The following is a 21,884-nucleotide window of genomic DNA, read 5'->3' on the forward strand; positions in this document are numbered from 1 at the left end:
AGGATGCCCTAGATCCTAATGCTATCATGGAGGAGATTTTAACGCAGTAAAGGAAGCCTACATAACGCAGCAAGGAGAGATATAATTGCTAGTCTAAAAGAGAAGCCCTGCGCTGCCCTATACACAGCTCTATTGGAGATCCCTACGCTGCCCTATAAACAGCTCTATGGAGAGCCCTACGCTGCCCTATACACAACTCTATGGAGAGCCCTACGCTGCCCTATACGCAGCCCTATGGAGAAGCTCTATGCTGCCCTAACTGCAATCATCCAGGTGATATAAAGGAAGACTATTCAAGCATGCCCCAGTCACAACCATGGAGGAAGGAAGGTCTGAAAGTGGCTTGTATGACATGGAGAAGAGTGTTGAAGGGTATACGTTGAAGTCTGTCCAGCAAGGCAGCATATGTTAGGACTGTGTTGATAATAGTACAATCACTTGGATGGAGAAAATAGTGATGATACATTGAAGCAGCATGATGTTGCAAGCAGTAGATATATTGCAGCAGCATGTTGATGAATGTTGCAGCATAATGTGTATAGCAATGAAGTGCATCATAGCATAATGAGGGGGAGTACAATGGTGAGGTACAACTGTATGATATAGCAAGTTCATAGTGATGCTAGTATAACACATTGGGACAGCAGCATGATACTTAGTGCAGCAAGTACAGCTAGCATGCAAGGGACAGCAAGCTAGCTAGGTGTAGCAAACACATAGGTCAGTATGGCAACATGGTGCAGCAATGGCACATGGTGCAGTACAGTGATGGGTACCGTCATGATTGATGAAGCGTGATGAGATGTAGCATTGTGATGATGGGTGCAGCATGGTGCAGCACGGTGAGGCGCAGCATGATGACGAGATGCAGCACGATGATAGGTGAAGGAGTCACCTTGGAGAATCAATTGAAGCAACATGTCTTCAACTGATCTCATGTATCATCTTCTTAGAGATGATCTATGCTCTCATCTAGATAAGGCACAGTGTTGATTTCAGTTGCAAATGTACTATCTCTCTCTCTCTCTCTCTGTTGAACTATTGAAGAACAGATAAGAAGAATTGATCAAGGATTTCCCCACACTGGGGTTCATCCCTGGCTAGTGCCACATCTTGTGTCCTCTTGTCTTGGCTTGTCTTCTACGATTTATGTTTATGTTCTATTTGCAGCTTACTTTAATGCTGATGTAATTGCTAGTCTGGGAAAGATATTGGGCTAACTATGAAAATTGAAATAAATTGCTCTAAGCATCGAACATACCTAAACTTAACACCACCCCTATGGGTAACAGATAGGGGTGATAACATATTGTCCAGAGATCCCTAAACCCCAGGAGCCCTCTATCTCAAATCCACACCCTGGGAGCTCAAACAGGGGGGAAGAGTTGGCTTAGTGTCCTCGATCAGCGATACCCCTTATCAGGAGGGATTACATCCATCAATCCAAGTTGCTCTCTGAAGACCAAGAACATCCCTTTCGATAAAGCCTTGGTGAAAATATCTACAATTGCTCATCTGTTGATATGTGATGGAGTCTAACGGCTCCTCTCTGCACCATGTCTCGAATGAAGTGATATCGAATCTCTATGTGCTTGGACTTGTCATGAAATACGATATTCTCTGCCAGATGGATCCCACTCTTGTTGTCACAATATATCATTGTAGTATCTAGGACTTGTTCAAACCAGTCTCCAAAGTGCTTCCTCAACCAAACTGCTTCGAAGCTAGCCATGCTAGCAACAATATACTATACTTCGGCAGTACTAAATGCTACGAACTTCTGCTTCCTACTCATCCAAGATATCATGGCAGATCCAAGGCTAAAACAACATCCAAACGTACTCTTCCTGTCGATAACATTTCCTACCCAGTCAACATCGATGTATCCATGAAGTCGAACATCTCCGACAGAATATCTCAGACCAAGTGTGATCATCCCATGCAAATATCTCAAAATGTGTTTGGCAACGATCCAGTGTGCATGGAGAGGCTCAGTCATGAATTGACTCAATGTATTCACTGCATAGCATATGTTCGGACGGGTGTTCACTAGGAACATCAGAGCCCCAATCAACTGTCTATACTCGGATGGATTCACCAAATCGGGTCTTGCAACTTCTCCACATAATTTCTTGAAGTTCATTTCCATTGGTGTGGGTAGTGACTTGCATTCTGTCATTCCAAATCTTTCCAACAACTTCACAACATATTTTCCTTGTGAAAGGAAAATCTCACAGACCTTTGCCACACCTCAAGGCCTAGAAAGTAGTGCATGAGTCCAAGGTCCTTCATCTCGAATTCAGAGGCTAGCTCCCTCTTACACTCAATCATCAGGGGCTCACTACCTGTCAAGAATAGATCGTCAACATATAAAACCAAAATCAATGGCATACCTTGGACTACCTTGAAGTAGAGGTTGGGATCAACATTGCTTCTTGTGAATCTCAGCTTCACCAAATAATTGTCTATGCAGGTGTACTGGCGGCTTGCTTCAAACCATACATTGCCTCCTTCAACCTACAAACATGTGTCTTTCGATCCTCTACTTCAAATCCCTGTGGTTGCTCAATGTACACTACTTCTTGTAGCATGCCATGGTGGAATGCAGTCTTCATGTCCATATGATGAAGGGTCCATCCTTGACTTATGACTAGGGAAACTATCGAACGAATGGCTATATATTGAGCCACAGGTGCAAATATATCATCAAAATCTTCTCCCTCTTTCTAAGAGAATCATCGAGCCACAAACCTTCCCTTGTATTTATCAATGTTACCATCAACTCCATGCTTGATCTCGAATAAACACTTAGAAGTCACCACGGATTTTTGTTTGGTCATCTAAGGGATCCATGGGCTCCATGAGATCATCAACAATATATGTCTCAGATTCGGGAACGGAAGATCCATTTAAAATATCCATATCATCATTCTCCTCAGGAGGAGGAGGTGAAGGAACGTCCCTTGCTTTTCCAAGGGCGGCATCTTCATCGAATGTAACATCCCTGCTAATTTCAACCTTTCTTTGACCACGAATATATATTCTAAATGCTTTAGAATTTTCACAATATCCAACAAACGTACCTTTTCTTCCCAAGGCTTCCAACTTGTTCCTTTTGTCCTTCGGCACATGAAAGTAAATAGGGAAGCCAAAGATATGAAGATGACAAACATTGGACTTGACACTTGTGAATACTTCTTCAGGGATCTTGTCCAATGCTTGATGAGGTACCATGTTTTGAACATACAGGACAACATTTGATGCTTCTGTTAGTTTTTGTAGCATCGGATGTGTTCTAGCCATAAAATTTGGTGGAAAGGCTAGAATACATGAGATCACCAAAACCCAGAAATCGTTTCTGGAAATTTCACCTAGAAGTGTCTTAATTAAATTATTAACCGATTTTTTAAATATTTCCTAAGTCTAAACTTAGGGAATATGGTTAATTAATCAGTATTAATTGAGATAAGGTGAGAATCATCTAGAAACTCACACGGATTGATCCAGAGATGATCCTAGTCATTGATTAAGTTTTAATCTTGATCATTGGTGCTCCAACAGTGGATTATAAGAGGAAGTCGATGTGGTGATGGAGAACACACTAGTGCAGATACTCAATTGCACAGGCATTTCGATTTTCTTAGTAGCAGCAGCTCAACAGAGAAGATAGAGCCAGAGGGTGAGTAGCAAGTGAAAGAGGAGGGCAACGACATTCTGGGAAGAAGATTTCAAGTCCCCAGAACTGGCAAAGGAAGGAAGGCCGAAATTTGCAGCGGGCCAACGTAAGCTCTGCGTAGAGGGTGATGCAGGGAGCTCAGCACAGAGGCTAGGGAGGCAATTTCAAAGGAAGAAAATAGTTTTGGGGTGAGAGAAAATTCTCACGATATCTTTGCCAGTATTTTCCTCTGATTAGATTGTCAGTTGGGCATCTAAATTATTGTACTCAAAATTGCTGCTGAAGGTTAATAATAAAACCCTCATCTACTGCATTGGTTTTTCCAAGGACAAATTTCCAAAAATAACTGTGTCAAAATTCTTATGTGTGTGCTAGAATTTCTCAGTTTCCAGTGTTCTATTTTCTGCAATATTTTTATGGTGAAAATTGCAACTGTGATTTTATTTATTGTTTGTCGTAGCAAATAAACTGCATAATTAAATTTCTAGTAGTTGCAATAGATAAAATTTCACATGGTACCAGAGCACAATTGATCAGTCGGAGAGCTCAAAAGTAAAAAGAAGGAATTTCGATGCTCAGTGTGGGCAGCATGTCGAAATTCCCAATGGGCAACACAATCTTTTTGCCAAGCAGCCGAATTGCTTGAGGAAGACCAATTTTTCTAAGAGAGGGGCAGAAAAATTTGATTCTTCCAAACCAAGTGATTCCAGAGGCAGAGGGAGAAGCTTAACTTTTCTTTTTGAGCAGATCTCTAGCTGGATGCAGAGGGTTTTTGCAGCAGTTCGCTAGAGAAGAGACAACGTCAGGGGGGAAAAGAGGAATAGCACTATAAATTCTTCTGCATAGCCATGGACAGAAGTAACATTCAGGAGACTTCAGATTTGTCTTCCAGATTGGAGGATGAATTTGCTTGCTTAGTAGGATCAACTTCACAGGGAGTCTGGTATATAGACAGTGGAGCATTAGCTCACATGATAGGGGTTAGAGAATATTTCTCTAGCTACAAAGAGGAGCAGATGGACTTCCATATTACTATGGGAAACATAACGAAATGTAATCCAGTAGGGAGAGGTAGATTTTCGAAGGGAGTCAAGAGCAAGCACCAGCGCTACAGATGTATTGCATGTGCTAGGATTGGGTATGAACTTGATTTCAATATTCTAGTTACAGGATAAGGGATATGATATTCACTTCGTAGGGAAGAAAGTGTATGTCAAACACTCGAGCTGGAAAAAGGTAAGACAGATTGGATTTCGAAGTAATAGATTGTACCAGTTACAAATCAATTCTCCAATGGCACTAATAGGCAGCACTGTTGATAATATCGGCGATATTCGGAAATATCGCGATATTTTCGGCAAAACGATATATCGCCGAGAAAATATCGCGATATTTTCTGTTTTGAAAATATCGCGATATTTTCAAAATATCGGAAAATATCAGCAAAATATCGCGATATTTTGAAAATATCGGCTATATTTTAAAATTTGAAAAAATTATTTTTTATGCTTGCCGATATTTGCCGATATTTTCGCCGATATTGCCGATAAGATATTTTCTGGACCCTCGCCGATATTTTGCCGATACCGATATTTTCAACACTGATAGGCAGTGACAATAACAGTGGGAAGGAGCTGAATGACTTATGGCAGAGGAGAATGGGACATCTAAACGACGGAGCACTCAGGATGCTCATAGAAATGGTAACAAGGGTTCCAGAACTTGGCAGGGAACACGACGGTGTGTGCAGGGGATGCGTACTTGGGAAGTATGCTAAGACAACATTTCCACGAAGTGACAGCAGAGCTAATGGCGTGTTAGGACTCATACACTTAGATATTTGCAGCTTGATGTCAACTAGAGCTCTCAGCGGTGTCGAATATTTCGTCACCTTTATTAATGACCATTATAGGAAAACCTGGATCTACTTCTAGAAGACTAAGGATGAGGTCTTCAATCATTTCAGAGAGTTTAAAGCTCTTGTAGAGAATGCGACAGGGAAGAAGATCAAGGTGCTTCACTCAGATAATGGTGGAAAATATATTGATAAGGACTTCACAGATTTATGTGTGAAGGAAGGCATCAAGAGAGAATGGACAACTCCATATAATCCACAGCAAAATGGTGTAGCGGAGCAGAAAAACAGAACCATTGTTGGAGCTGCAAAGGCTATGTTATATGACCAGGATCTACCCAGATTTCTATGGGCAGAAGCATGTAACACGAAAATATATATTCAAAACATGACTCCTCATAGAGCATTGGGGAATAAAACGCTAGAAGGAGTCTTCACAGGGAAGAAGATAGAAGTTAGCGACTTCAGAATTTTTGGCAGCATTTCTTATTGCCATGTGCCAGATGATAACAGACCAAACTGGATCAGACTGCAGAGAAGGGGTTCTTCGTTGGGTATAGGGAAAAATCAAAGGCATACATAATCTACATTCCAAGCAATAGGAAGATAGTAGTGAGGCAAGACGTGAAGTTCGTGGAGGATCGAGCTTTTAGGAGATCTCGTGAGATGCTTGCAAGTGATCAAGATCAGTCAGCAGAAGCTCCTTTGGTCTAGCAATAGGGGCAACCAGTGGGACAAGCAGGAGGAAAGTCACAAGGATCAAGTACTATGACTAGCACCAGTGTTTCTTCGAGTGTAGGAAATCTGGGGAGTTCTCAGCAGATGGAGCAGCAGAGACAGGATGAGGAGGAGCTAGCAGAACCTCCCACAACTAGTGGTCAAGCCAGCAAAGAGGTTCTTCAGACATTGAAAGATGCAAAGGAGTTTATTGGAACTCCTAGGACGAGCAAAAGACAACGCAGACAACCTGACAGGTACCAAGCATTGGTGGCTCAGGTTGCAAAACCTTCCAGCTTTCAGGAGGTCGCACATCATTAGGTGTGGGTACATGCCATGGTAGAAGAGTACAAATATATCATGACAAATGATGTTTGGGAGGTAGTGCCAAGGCCGGAAGACAGATCAGTTGTAGGTTCTAGATAGATCTATAGGATCAAATATGCGACAGACGATAGTGTGGAAAAATACAAGGCTAGGTTTGTAGCAAAGGAGTATGCACAAAAGGAAGGGATAGATTATGAGGTGACCTTCACCCTAGTTGCCAGATACATATCTATCTGGTCAATTATATCTCTAGTAGCTCAGATGGGATAGTAGATTCACTAGATGGACGTCAAGGCAACCTTCTTGAATGGGGTGATAGAGAAAGAAGTGTACATAGAACAACCAAAGGTCTTTAAGACTCATAAGAGGCACACTCATGTGCAGATTGAAGAAAGCTCTATACGGACTCAAGATGGTTCCCAGGGCATGGTACGGTAGGATTGACAACTACTTGCAGCATATGAGATTCGTCAAAAGTGACACAGATCTCAACCTTTACTATTTGATGGTAGAAGGTGAGCCACTAACTCTAGTTTTATATGTGGATGATCTCTTTTTGATAGGATCATCAAGGCTTATAGAGGACTACAAGAGGAACCTAGCAGCAGAATTTGACATGAAGGATTTGGGGTTGATGCACTATTTCCTAGGATTGGAAGTGTGGCAGAAGGATGGGGAGGTCTTCCTTGGGAAAGGAACATACACTGCAGATATTCTAAAGAGGTTTAGAATGCAGGACTGCAGACCCATGTCTACGCCCATGATTACCAACTAGAAGAAGATAGATGCATCAGATGACAAGGATGTCGACCCCACCTTTTATTGACAACACAGTCACTGCGCAGAGAGTGACACAGAAGGACTAGAGAAAGAGGCAGGAGGTCCTCTTTAGGGTCAGAAAACACTGTGGAGTGTGAGAAATTCACTAGTAAATTTCTCTCAGTGATTCTTCCTCTATTTTGTCTTGTACAAAAATTATCGCTGAAGATTAATAAAAGAAACCCTCATCTGTTGCACTGGTTTTCCCACATTGGGTTTTTTTGGGACAATTGTCCAAAAATAACTGTCACTGTGGTTATATATGTGCTAGTATTTTCCTTGCATTTATTTTCCGCATAGTTTTATTTGTGAAGGTTGTAGTGTATGTATTTTGATTTCTGCCGTAGAAAACTGCAAATAATTTGTATAAGTAATTTAACAAATAGAAGAAATATTATCATTTGCTGCAATAAGGATTCGGGACCACACAATTTTCACATGGAATTGGGTGTGAATAACAATGAAGTGAAAGACATCTCCTCTGAGGATGACGAAGAGTTGGATCCTAAAAGCCTCCAAATCACACAAGAAAGAATGGATGAATATAGTAGGTCATGCAGGGGGTTAGTAAGGGAATGTAATTCTAATGAAGTATTCTCTTGTTTATATGATGAAGAGGTGAAGCTTCATACGATGAAATGTGAATATAAAGAGAACCCCACTAATGCTCTCCTCCTAGAAGTGTATTACCAAAATCATGTAACAAATACCTTAGCCATTGTTCTTCAAGAGAAGAGAGAAGAAGAGGGGTCTCACTTGTCAACCAACCAAGATGAATATGACCTTGAGAATATCGAAGACGAGCCCTTGTTGGGGCCGCAGGATGGACAAGATGATTCTAAGAGCACATGTGATAAGGAGAATGAGGCTATGGAAAGTAAGGATGAGACTAAACTTACCTTTCTCAAGGGAATCACTCTTGATGACTCTTCTTTGAGAACCTTGAGGAAGGTGATCCCATGAGCTCCTTGGAAGATGACATTGGAGATTATTTCCACATTGAAAAGGAGAAATGGAAGATTGTTGGGCCTCAATTTGATTGTGCTCCCATTTATGATACTGACAAAGAAAATGAGATTGAGATTAGTTTTTCCTTTATCTCGAGCATTACTTGCAATTTCATCTCCATCGATACCCTTGGGAAGGATAATTGTTATTTTCCCTTGCATGAACAAGGACAATCTTTGATGGAAGTGATTGACTCTCCTTTTAATGAAAGCCCAATCTTTGACTCTCCTTTCAATGAAAGCCCAATCTTTGATGCTTATAATAGGGAAAGCAATGAGGCTCTTACTTACCCACCTTATGATTATGTATTCAAATCACTTAAGCCTTTAGATTATGGGGAAGGAAAAATAGTTGAATATGACACTTCGCCCTCCCCTTTGCCTTTCCCTCTTGTTCATCACCTTGAATCTCCTTCAAGTCCCTCATCCCTGTCGGCATAACCTCGAGTGACCATGCCCCCTTTCCCCTTTCTGACTATGGTGTCAAGAAAGAGCCCTTCATTGAATATACTTTGTTCCCTTTGACCCATCCTCAGGATTATGATAACTCCGTGACCTCCCCTCTCCGATGTGACCATCACATTGAGAGACCTATTCATTGCACTCCTTCTTTCTCTCTCTTCGTTCCCCCTCTCATCACAACCGTGTGACATCTTCAAAGCATGATATTACAAACAATGATTGTGATGATGAGTTCTTGAGAGTGATCATTCATCCCATCATTGTGCACCTAGAAGGAAAGCCTGGGACCTCTAGGTTGACCTGTTTTCTTTCTCCTAGGACTTCCCTTTGCCTTGAATGGAGATCATATTTTCCCACCTCCCACCCGCCTCATCTGCCATGTGACTATGTCCACATTCGACTTGGGCGTTGTTGCATGAGTAATCATACTGACAGGCATATGTATATTGATGTGATGATATGTTGGTTGCACTGGCATTATGATTACACTTAGTATCAGCCTTACTATATGCATATTAGAGTAGGATGCATTGCATGTGGATTTCCGCATTAAGAATAACATCATATGATTTTTCTCATGGTAGATAGATGCATATTTTATTTTCTGTTGATTTTATGGCCTAACATATAGCATGTGCAATCATGAGACGTCGTGAAAGCATGCTGCCCCGTGTTTTTCCATCTATTATATGTGCAGGTGACAGGTCTACGGTAACCAAGAGATTGTTGGAGTTCTCGTGACCTCCCATTTGAGTAGCTTCGCCCACTTCTTCGAGAGATCACGTCCCAATTGGAGCTAGATGTTACCCACCATTTTGTGGGTAATATCCCTAGGAGAATTTTTTTCTCCAAGATGGTCCACAACCGATAGCTAGCAGCTCCTTACAGCCACCAGCTAGATCATTGTGCCATGGTCCCTCACCCATCTTCCATGATCATATGTTTGAAGGTGGGCCTCCCGAATCTAATGGTATGCCTTGTCATTTGGAAATTGAGTATTGTAGTTTGCTTATCATGGACACTTTTGGGCATGAATTAATGGGGGGATTCAGCGGAAAGAATAGGCTAGGTCTATGATTTTGTCCCCTAGACCCCTCTTAAGAACTAACATTGGATTCTAGTCCCGTGGGATCTCTTTTACTGACCATTTGGTTCCAGGGATGGTATTTCACGAGAAATCCTGATTTTTGGTTGTGTGGTTTGGCTCCCTTATCCGCTTATATTACCCTCTTTCCATTCATTATTACCCTGTTCATCATTTTTCTTGCCTAGGTCCACATAGGGTTAGCTTGCCCCTTCCCCTTGTCCACACCTTGGGTCATGGCCTGGAATGAAGCCCGGAGGTTGATGAAGCTGAAAAGAAAGATAAAAGCATATATGACCACATTCAACAGGAAAATGTACCACAAAATGCAAAAGATGGTTGGGGCAAACACATTTAGCACGTGGGCAAAAGCCAATACCTAAGCTCTACCCCATCATCATGGCCATCACCCTGGTTCCTACAGGTTCTATGAAACTCCATCATATAGGAACCCATGATTGTCCCAACCCTTGGTGGGAAATGAACCACCCTACCTTAAAAGGGGGTATTCACTGCTATATCTTATACATCAAGCTCTTACCCCTCGAGCTCCGAGCAATTAATCAAAGAAAATCATAAAAAGGCAAAAGGCATATAAAGAAGGGTGAAAAATTCAAGGTCGAAGCACCTCATGTACCACGATTGCTCCCTCCTATACATTATAAACCCAAGTGTGAACTTCCCTTTTATTAGCTACTCTTGTAACCCAACATGTGGCCTAGGGCTACCCCTTCACATCCTACTTCATTCACCTATCTGTCACATTCCACCACCGTTTGAAGGATGTACCTTGAATATATTATCCACTTTAGAAGTAGAAACCACCTAATAGGATACTTGGTTAACCCCATTTGGAGTTTAGGAGACATTGGCAAATCTCGAAGCCCATTATGGAAGGGTAGGCCATTATGAAGTCCCCACCTATGGTCCATGATCCGTAAGATCATTTACTTGAATTCTATAATGACTTGTTGTACTAGAAGACCAGGGGAAACATTGGATCTTACACAGGATTGCAGATGGTTTCCATTTGGGGTTTGGTCTCCCTATACGGCGTCCTAATCCTCTAGACGGTTACATTAGCACATGTAGGGCGAGCGTTGAGAGCCATGGGCCTCCACAGTAGCAGATTGCACTCCATGGATCCCAACAACCATTCGAAGATTGTTCGTGTTTCACTTGTTTGACGAGGAGGATGCACCTGATCCATCATGCCCAACCGGTCCCAGATCTACACCATACACTTGGCAAATGACCCAGGACTTACACGATGATGTGGCATCACCTACACCATCATCCTAGCCCTTGCAGACGATCTACAAGCATCTTCCATTTGTTTGGAGACCCATTAGGACACTTGTGTGCCCCCACATGTCATTTGGAACACCACATGTTATTACAAGGGGCCAACCCCTTGTCCACTGCTTTTGAGGGTCCTATTCTTCATTGTGGCACCCATGGACCTCATTAGGCCTCTTAGAGGGCCCTAGACATGCATACATTATTATTTCAATTGAGGGGCTTACTTTTTCATTTATGAGCTAACTTGATGGGCTTGTCACCAAAAGTTGTATTGTTAGAACATTATTTTATTTTTGGGGCTTATGTAGGCTAAGGAGGCTAATTCGAACTCCTAAGTTATGTATAAATACAAGTGAGATGAGCTCATTTGCTCATCATCACTTTGGATTGGATCTCTCTCTTCTTTAAAGAATTTCACACTTTTTCTGGAGGATGAATTGGAGCTTTTATGGATGAATTTTGATGTATGGTTATTGGTCTATCTTCTCTTGGAGCTTCTCTATTGTCATTTGTGAATGGTTGGATATACTCTACTGCATGTAAGTACGAAATTTTGATGTTATTCTTGTTACTTTTTGTCATATATGTTGGATTGGGATTTTAGTTGTTTTAGGGCTAATTGTTGCATGCAGTTATTGCTTAATATTGTGGAATTGTCTCTATTATAACGTTCTCTCCATGTATGGGCCATGTAGTGTAAGCGAAATCTCCTAGGGGTAAAATTTGACCTTGATAAGCCATTCCTCTTGTGCATTTGAAGTATAAAAGCTGCAAGATTGCTTTCACTTGACCTAGAGGGTTTGTGAAGTAATTTTGAGGCCTCCTTGATTGGGAACCAAGAAATATTACACATAATCAACATAGACTCCATTCTCCCAAGGATTAAGGCACTGATCTACCAAGGGTGGTCACCAAAACTCTTATTCTTTCACCTTCTCCCAAGTCTAGTCACATTGGGGTGCCTAGGGCATCAATTTACTGACAAGCTAGCCACTGAAAAATTCAATCTTCTAGGGTCTCCTGTGCTGGCCTTTCCTCTAGCCGTCCTCTAAATTTGAAGACATTCCAACAGTGGAGTTGGGAGAAAAGCCAAGCCCTAGCTTCGGGACCAAAACTTGCCTTGCCATCCCCAAGGCTAGCACTTCCCAAGGTCAAACCAACATCTTTGAGTAATTATATTTTCTTTGATCCTCTCTCCACTTGGCCTAGGGTAAAGATATCATTGGTTGCTACATTCCTTCCTCATCCCCTAGACTAGGTCCACTCGGCCCCGTATAGTCCTACTCCTTTGAAGGACCATTCTTCAATAACCATCCAGGATACCAATTCTAACAAGGATTTTAGGGATTGGGAAACCCCTTCACAAGTTTTATCCCATAAACCTAACCCTCAAATCCTCTCTTCCTTTCCCTAGATTACCTAGTACCTTGCTTACAAAGCAAGCAATCTTTATCCTTCAAATTATGGAAAAGGGTTATTCGGTTCACTCATATCCATTGATTTATCCTTCATTAGTGACTCCACACATACCAGGTCTCCCCTCATTGGTGAAAGTCTGTAAATAGAAGGGAGCCTTAGCTGAGGTGACAGTGGGCTAAGACTCCATTTGTTGCCCTTGGCTTAGCATTTGCCCTTTAGGGATTCCCCTTAGGTCCCCTGCTAGTTTGAGCATAACAGGCCTAATATCTCCCTGAATACTAGGCCCACTCAGCATTAAAAAATCAATCTTTAAAAACTCCTCAATGTCGGTTCAATTACATCTTTTTCATCACTGCACCTGTGTGTGTGCCTTGTCATAAACCACTTGCAAAGTAGACACCTCCCCGCTCTGAAATCATGATAAACCTTCAATTCTGGGAATCATTTATTATGATTTCTTCTAGAGTTTAACTGCCAGAAACAGGCCCAAGGCATGAATGTTTTTGCTCATGTTGAAGTGACCACTGACAACACTCCTCCTTTGCCACTGTGCCTCCTCATAGAAGAACATACCTCCAGTTTTATCAACATTAATAAGAGCCACTTGCAAGTGCAGTATGGGCAGCCTCAAACATTAACACATATCCATCTGCAGATTCAAACAGACCAGGCACACACTGTGCTTCATCTCATCTGGAAGATGCCAAAACTTTTCAATATAGATATGTTCTGAGATTATGCATTGCCAAGTCCCTACTTCTTCCCCTTTTTTTTGGTGTTAACACAAGCTTATTTCCAGCAGGCCTCTAATCCAATGATTCCCTTGCTGGACCTGAAACTACTGACAACTTCTGATTCAATAGCTGGTATCATCTTCTAAGCTTTTGTTCTGATCCTTGCTTCCATAAACTCTGCCTTGCTCTGATATTTGTTATTAAGCAAACCTGCTCATCTACTAACCAATCAGATGAAGCGTGTGAAAAGCGACGACTCTCCCTTGAGAAATGACTAGAAGGTGATCAAACTGAAGATTTCCTCTTTGAAGTTGGTGTCTTGATCAGACAATCTCACCTTACATCTTCCAAATTCAAAAACATAGTCTGTTTGTTACGTTTGTTAGCAATACAAGATGCAAATTTGATTCATGTTCCCCTTTCACTCTCTTTGGCTTATTCAATGCACACAACCCAGCTGACTTAATAGAATTGTTTAGCTGCACACCAGATGGAGGTGCCTCCCCTTTCACATCAACTTTATTTCCTTACAAAAAGTACTCCTAGGATCACTTTTTAGTTTCAGACCAGAATGGTGGGTAACAGGGTCCACATCTCATTCTTTTTTGTTTCATGTTGGTTCAATGAGTGTGATTTGGAGCAGTGGGAAGCAGCACAAAGGAGATTTATCTTCAACAGAGGCTAAATATAAGTGCTGAATGCAGCATTTAATGGAGTTTGTCTTAGGTGATTGCTAGCAAAAAAATGTTTTTCCGTAAGTGATTATTGATAGAAATTGGTTGGAAGAATATTTGACAAAGGATAATTAAAGAACGAGTTGAATCCCTCGAACCAAAACCCCAAAACTACAAGCTACTCTTGAGAAGTAGGCTCCAAGGCAATAAGTCAGTAATCATGTACCAAGAGTATTACTGACATTAGGGATGTAATCACCTAGAAAGCTAAGATAACCAAGAGAAGTAGAAATCACTGTTAAGTAGCATGGACCATAACATTAACATCTCTTATCAAAAGTTTGTGATAATCATAACATTTTCCCTATCAATGCATGTGAGGAACACTTGATGACAAAACTTGATCATCAAATACCCACAAACAAAGTAGAATAGATTGCATTGGTGGAACGAACAAAGTTTGTTCTTCAAGCTAAATACTCTAGAAGACTTGGAATATAAGATCTCCATTGAGGATACAAGAATATATATAAAATGTATGAATAAGCATGATGATTAAAATGAGAGTGAGGGGCATGCTTATATACGAGGCAGGTGCCTTTTCATGGAAGGTCATGTCCCATTTAGACATGCCTCTTTAGTACTAATTACTAATTAACTAATCATTATTATAATTATCTTCATTATTTGTATTTATATTATTTATATTTATTTTATTCGTAAAATTGCTTTCCTCCTCAAAAAGCTTTGTTAAAGAAAATGCTTGATTTTTTTGCTGCGAATGTCTTCTCATTTCGGAACTGTCATATTCGTTGATACAAGTTGATATGATCCTCTAAGTGATAAACAAAAATATCGCACTGAGAAGGGATCAGACCATCCTAGATTAATCTTTTGTGGAATCTTGTGGTTACTGGATACTTCGTGTGAATTGTTATCACAAGATTGAATTGCACTGACATTAGAAGTCTTTGGAACATAAATTTGTCCTTTATGTTTTGATTGATACAGATTCGTAGATTCATTGTGGTGTATATCGACGTATTTTGGATGTAGATAATGGGTTCTTTTGGTTTGGTTTCCCTTATCATGCGTTTGGAATTTTCTTGATTTACTTCAGAAACTAATGTTAATTTAGTTACAGATTCTTCACTTGAAATTTTCATCATCTAAACTGCAACATCTGAATATGTTTTCCCTTCAAATGGATTGTCATCTTCTTGAGTTCTGATATTGACTGAATTAGTATTCATTCCTCTTTCTTCAACTTGGTCAGCTACATTTGAAGACTTCGATATGTTTTCCGTGTTGAGTTCTTCTAGTTTGCTTTTCAATATTTTTTTGTCATTTTTAAGTTTCTTAATTTGCGTCAATAATTTCTTGTTGTGGTCCTTGAGGCGAGTAACTTCTTCATTTTTGTCAATGGTGATTTTGTCAATTTCCTTTTGCATATTTTGTATTACTTTTTTACTTTCTTGAGAAATGACTTTTGCGATATCTTGCATATCTTCTGGTGTTACGGAATCTGGCTTCACTGTAACATCCTGTAATGTTATCTTTTTCTTTTTGTATGAAAATGTCAAAACTTCTTCATATTTAGCATAACAAATTCTAGTGATTTAATCTAGGGCGAACCCATAATTATATCACTGTTGTCACAAAATAAGGTTTTAACAGTGAATTGCAATACAAAAGTATAGTCTCCAATACTTAGTTGTAGATTGCTTATGTCGTATTGTTTGTCACTTGTGTCAACAAAATTTGTTTTGATTATATTTGATTCAGGAATCACTAATTGGTTAGCACATTTAGTACTAACATAATTATTATTTTGAGTAGGATCAATAGAGATGATAACATCATTTCTCGCAAGTTATCCTTTGAGTTTGAATAACACACCGACACATACTAAAAGTTTTAAGAAATCTTCCCTCTCTCATTTCCGACTTCGACTCAATTTCTTTCTCGTCAGCAATCGTCTCCATTTTTCTTTTGTCAAGATGAACTTGGTTTTTTTTTTAAATAACCCTTTCTAAAATATTACTCCCCTTTTTTTTAAATTATAATACCCTTTTATAATCTCTCTTGGTAAATTTAATTAATTTTTAATAACTTCAAACTACCAATTTGTTTGTTATAGCACTTTTCTTTCTCTTTATTTTTTTAACCTTTTTCTTAATTAATGTTCCTTCCTTAACTTTATAAAGGATTGATATCACTCCACAGTTTTTATTCTTTTATGAAAACCTTGAATACGAAAATTAGGATTGATATTAATCCACAATTTTTATTCCTTTATGAAAGCCTTGAATGCCAACATTATTCTTTTAATTTAATCAAGCTTGGTAAGGTTCAATGGTCGCAATTGAACAAGGACGACCTTGCTTGATGTATTGAGGCACGTATTGAGGCAAGTGCTTTGCTATGTTAGACGATTGTAACAGGGTAACAGTTCCTTTCCTTCAATTGTGAATTGAACAACCAACAGTTAGCTCCTCTCTCAGTGGCCTTGCAGTACACTAATTCTGCAAAAAGATGGTGGTTGAAACTTGAAACAACAACAATAATTCTGCAAAATGATGGTGTTCGAGGGAAGCTTGGCTTTACTAAATAAGAGAATGACCCTGAATCGAAAACAGTATACTCGCGGAATTAGACGAGGGTAACTTGTTGCTTGCAACTTCTGGATAGAATTAAGGAGGAATGACGTCTGTATTCTTTCTTTTATTCCTCAAGAAAGCAGAGCGGAAATAGCCTAGGGTGTGACAACGTAGGAGATGGAAGTGGCTCAAGGGATGGCAGTGTGGAAGAGGCTGTGGTCTGGCAATCAAGCAATGCGATGGTTGAGAGAGGGCATAGAAAGGGCAACGGATCAGCACGGTCGTAAGCAGCTGGGCAAAGTGCAGGCAGTGAGGCGGCAGGGAAGGCAGATGGGTTGGAAGTTCGGCAGCAAAGTTGGCTTCGCCCTGCAGCTGGCGTCGACCACGTATACGAACAACCACGACCAACAACCATGTTTGTGGCGGCTAGTGTTAGTCGGGCTGCGATGCGATGGTGCGACGAGATGGTATTTAGTCGAGCCTTCCTCTTTTCTTTCTTTCTTTTTCAATATATATAGTTAAATTGTTTTATTTTTTATTTTATTTTTATTAATTTTTAGTTTTTAACTTTTCATATTTATATTTTTTGTTTTTTATTTTATTAAAAATATCCTCTATTTTTTTTATATATAATGTTTCTTTCCTTTTATATTTTGTTCTTTTGACCTTTTTTTTTAATATTCTTCTTTGAATTTTTAGTAATAATTTTTATTTTTTAATTTTAATTTTTATCTTTAAATGGCCAAGGGCCCCTGACGAAATCAGTGATGGAGAAACCCCAAGCTTGATGTAGTGAATGCTTCAGTGACGATTTTTATAGCCGAGGACCTGGATCAGAGAATGAGGTTCTGTGCAGCGGGGAAGCAGCCAGAGGATCGAACAACTCTGATACCAAATGGAATGAATAAAGTTCGTTCTTCAAGTTAAATACTCCAGAAGACTTGGAATATAATGATCTCCATTGAGGATACAAGAATATATATAAAATGTATGAATAAGCATGATGATTCAAATAAGAATGAGAGGCCTACTTATATATGAGGCGGGTGCCTTTTCATGTAAGGTCACGTCCCATTTAGACATGCCTCTTCAGTACTAATTACTAATTAATGTTGATTTAGGGTAGCATTGGATGTGCTTTAGCCATGAAAATTGGTGGAGAGGCTAAAGCACATGAGATATTCAAGACCAAGAAAGGGTTTGGGCAAATTCTAACCAGTGTGGGAGATATTAAAATAATTAATATTTTTAATGGAGTTCCTAAGTCTAAACTTAGGAAAAATAAAATATTAATGGGTATTAATATAAAACTGGGTTAGAATGTTCCAAATGATAAGCATCAAGCCAAATCTAATCTTAGCCATTGATTAGAGATTTAATCTCGACCGTTGAAGGACCAACGAGAAAAGTATAAGAGGAGGCTTAAGGGTTAGTTGGAGAAGACACCAAATTGATCAGTCAGTTCGATTTCTCTGGGGCGAGGTTTGCTAAGAAAATCGAACAAGTGATCTGAGTTGCAGCTGAGGGGCAGTGCATACATAGCAGAGAGGCAGCGTAGAGCCCAAAGAGGTTGACGTAGAGGCAATTGTAGGCTACGTAGAGGTAGCCAGGAGCTGCACAGAGCTAGAGAGGCCAGCGTGTGAGATGCAGAGAGTCCAGGGGCTGACATAAAGGCTCCATAAGTTGACGAAGAGTCTAGCAGAGCTGACACAGGGCCTAGAGGTTGCGCTGGGAGGATTTCGTGGGACAAACTGGGAGCTGGTGAGCCGGATAGGGTGATGCAGTCCCTATCAGAGTGACGCAAAATAGCAAAAGCTGCAATTGTTGCTGTGGGATTGTTCATCCGGTGATTTATCAACCGGAATATCTGTCTCCAAGTGAGAGGTACTACTGCTGAGGGCATTCTCTGTTGGGTGAGCCATTTCTGACACCCTGGTTGTATTCTGAAAACTGCATAACAATAAAACCCTCTGAATAGTTGCACCAGTTTTCCCGCATTGGGTTTTTCCAGGGACATTGGTCCAAAAATAACGGTGTCACTTGTGTGCTTGTTTACTTTCATTTGATGATCTGTAGATGTTGATATTGTACTTGTATTTATTATCAGTACTTACATGGTAAATAACCTGTTAAGTAATTGAACAAGTAGGAAGAAATAAATCAGATACTACAGGAAGAATTTCTAACGGTTTAAACTTAGAAACTCCAACATGGTACCAGAGCGTGGTTGCAGATCACAAGATAATTGAAGGCATTAGCTAGCAGAGCAGTAGCAGCAGAAATAGTTGTCTCGAGTGACAAAATTTGTTCCTAGCAGAAAGCAGCAAGGAAGGGGTGACACAGAGAGCCTGTGTCATCAGTTCGAGCCAAGAGGAGGATCAGCGCAGAGGCAGAGAGGAGCAAACCTGACCTACGCAGTGCCCGGTCATCTTTCTCAGTCTAGAAGGATCGACGTTGTGGCCAGGAGGTACAGATTTTGCCAGTGTCGGGATTGTGAAGAGCCTAGAGGCTCAATCCTTTAGTTGTTAGGGCATAGGAGGCTGTGGGTAATTTGTGGAGCAAAACTGGTGGGGTACTATGGTCAGAATAGTACCTAATAGGGCAAGACCAAGGAGGAGAGAGTTGCTGCCGAGGCGGATTTCTAGCCAAGGAATCTGAATCAGTGGTGCAGTTGCATAGATGATCGGAGTGGGGCAACTCGACATTGGCAAAAGGATTTCCAGAAGGGAAATCGAGACTCAGAGGGAGTCGAACCAAGAACTTCCAAACGAGAAGTTGAGAGACTCAACAGGAGTCGAACAGAGGACTTCTAGGAGGGGAGTAGAGAGACTCGGAGGAGTCAAAAGAAGAGCAGCGAGATGGCGGTGAATGGGTTGAGAGATTAGGATAGACTGGATGGAGCATCCAACTTCGTGGTCTGGAAGGCCAGGATCTTGTCCATTCTAGACAGATATCGCATCAAGGACTTCGCCTTGAAAATTATAGCAATCCCATTTGGCCCAGCAGAAAATGAGAAATAAGAGGAGGCAATGGCCAGGGAAAAGTGCATCATCCTTGATGGGGTCAAGGATCATGTGGTGCCGCATATTGCCGAAAAGGATAGGGCAAATGAGATGTGGGATGCCTTGAAGAAATTGTACCAGCATACTTCCATGCAGAGGAAGACGTTACTTGAAAATCAGTTGCGGTCATACCAGATGCAGAAGGGAGAGAAGATATATGTCTTCCTCAATCAGTTGAAGGAGATTCGTGACCAACTGACTTCCATAGGGGCCACGCCAAATCAAGAGTTGACGGTAAGGACCGCACTTAACGCAGTCTCCGAGGATTGGGAGACATTTGTCGAAAGCATACTGGGCAAGACAAGTCTTCCAGATTGGGAAGAACTATGGGCAACTCTTCATCAAGAAGAGATCAGACGGCTGACCAAGGAGAGGAGTAGCAGCAAAGGGGTCATGATCAAGAAGGAAGAGGAAGAGGATGCGGCTCTGGCATCTGCGGGAAAGCAGGAGAAGAGGAAGAAGAAGGACCTCTCTAAGGTCAAGTGCTTCCATTGTGGGGAACTAGGTCACTATGCGAACCATTGTCCAAGGAAGAAAAGTAAGGGAGAGGCTTTTGAATCGAAAGTAACACCAGGGAGGGCGGAGAAAAAAGTCGAGGAGGATGATGATTGTGCCATGAGTGCTCATGTGCCACTCGAGAAGAAGTGGGGAGACATCGAGCTGTAGTCAGGAGGACTACATGCGATGAGGGGCAAGATCCTTGAGGTACCCAACCTCTTGGATTATACCTTGCTACGGGAGCCCCGAAGAGAGAGTAGCAGGATTGGCGGATGTCGGTAGAGACGAATGCGGATGAAGCAACAGAGAGTGCTACAATGCAGGAGTCCCCGGGCAACGCGAGGCTAGCAGGCTGCAACAGTGCGAGAGGCACGAGAGTGTTGCACCAGTGCAGGATGGCATAGAGAGGTGTGCAACGGTGCGAGATGCAGGGAGTTGTTGCAACAACGCAGAGGTCAATAGAGGGAGCACTTGTTAGCGGCAGAGAGAGCTTCAGCATTAGGAGTGTTTCTAGCCTGACAGGGATGTCAGTAGTTGGGTGGATCAGTTACTTACTTCTCAGTAACTGAGTTGCAGTGCAGTAGCGGTTAGCAGTAGCACGATGCAGCATGATGAGAGGGGGTTGCAGTGCAGATGCAGTGTTGGGAGAAAGGACCAGCAGCAGCACGGATGCAGAGGGAGTTGCCGTACGGATGCAGCAGTGGCAGTGGCAAAGCCATGGGCAGTAGTACAGGATAAAGCAGTACAGAGGATATTGGACAAGGAGGCCTAGCATCAACACAGGTACCAGTGTCATATAATCAGAGTGATGCTCAGTGTGGAGTATTACTAGAGCACAGTCCTCGCTAAGAGGGAGTGTTGATTTGGGGTAGCATCGGATGTGCTCTAGCCATGAAAATTGGTGGAAAGGCTAAAGCACATGAGATCTCCAAGACCCAGAAAGGGTTCGGGCAAATTCTAACCGATTTGGGAGATATTAAAATAATTAATATTTTTAATGGAGTTCCTAAGTCTAAACTTAGGAAAAATAAAATATTAATGGGTATTAATATAAAACTGGGTTAGAATGTTCTAAAGGATAAGGATCAAGCCAAATCTAATCTTCGTTGTTGATTAGAGATTTAATCTTGGCCATTGAAGGACCAACAAGAAAAGTATAAGAGGAGGCTTGAGGGTCAGTTGGAGAAGGCATCAAATTGATCAGTCAGTTCGATTTTTTTGGGGCGAGGTTTGCTGAGAAAATCGAACAAGTGATCTAAGTTGCAGCTGAGGGGCAGTGAATACATATCAGAGAGGCAGAGTTGATACCAAAGAGGCAGCGCGGAGCCTAGAGAGGTTGACGCAGAGGTAGTCAGGAGCTGCGCAGAGCTAGAGAGGCCAGCGTGTGAGAGGCAGAGGGTCCAGGGGATGACGCAAAGGCTCCAGACGCTGACGCAAAGGCTAGCAGAGCTGATGCAAGGCCTAGAGGCTGCGTTGGGAGGATTTCGTGGGATAGACTGGGAGCTGGTGAGCCAGATAGGGTGATGCAGTCCCTATCAGAGTGACGCAGAGCAGCAAAAACTGCAATTATTGCTGTGGGATCGTTCATTCGGTGATTTATCAACTGGAATATCTGTCTCCGAGTGAGAGGTACTACTGTCGAGGGCAT

General features: G+C 41.4%; 1 protein-coding gene across 1 annotated transcript in view; it reads right to left on the reverse strand.

Moving 5' to 3' along the window:
* Window positions 1-21,884, reverse strand: part of LOC149176075 (peroxisomal (S)-2-hydroxyacid oxidase GLO4-like) — a 427,390-nt gene that overhangs the window by 265,649 nt on the left and 139,857 nt on the right. The window lies entirely within an intron of this gene.

Source organism: Pinus tabuliformis, chromosome 4_1 (assembly GCF_031772625.1).
Source record: "Pinus tabuliformis cultivar Carrire ecotype Pingquan chromosome 4_1, CPIR1, whole genome shotgun sequence".
Taxonomy (NCBI): domain Eukaryota; kingdom Viridiplantae; phylum Streptophyta; class Pinopsida; order Pinales; family Pinaceae; genus Pinus; species Pinus tabuliformis.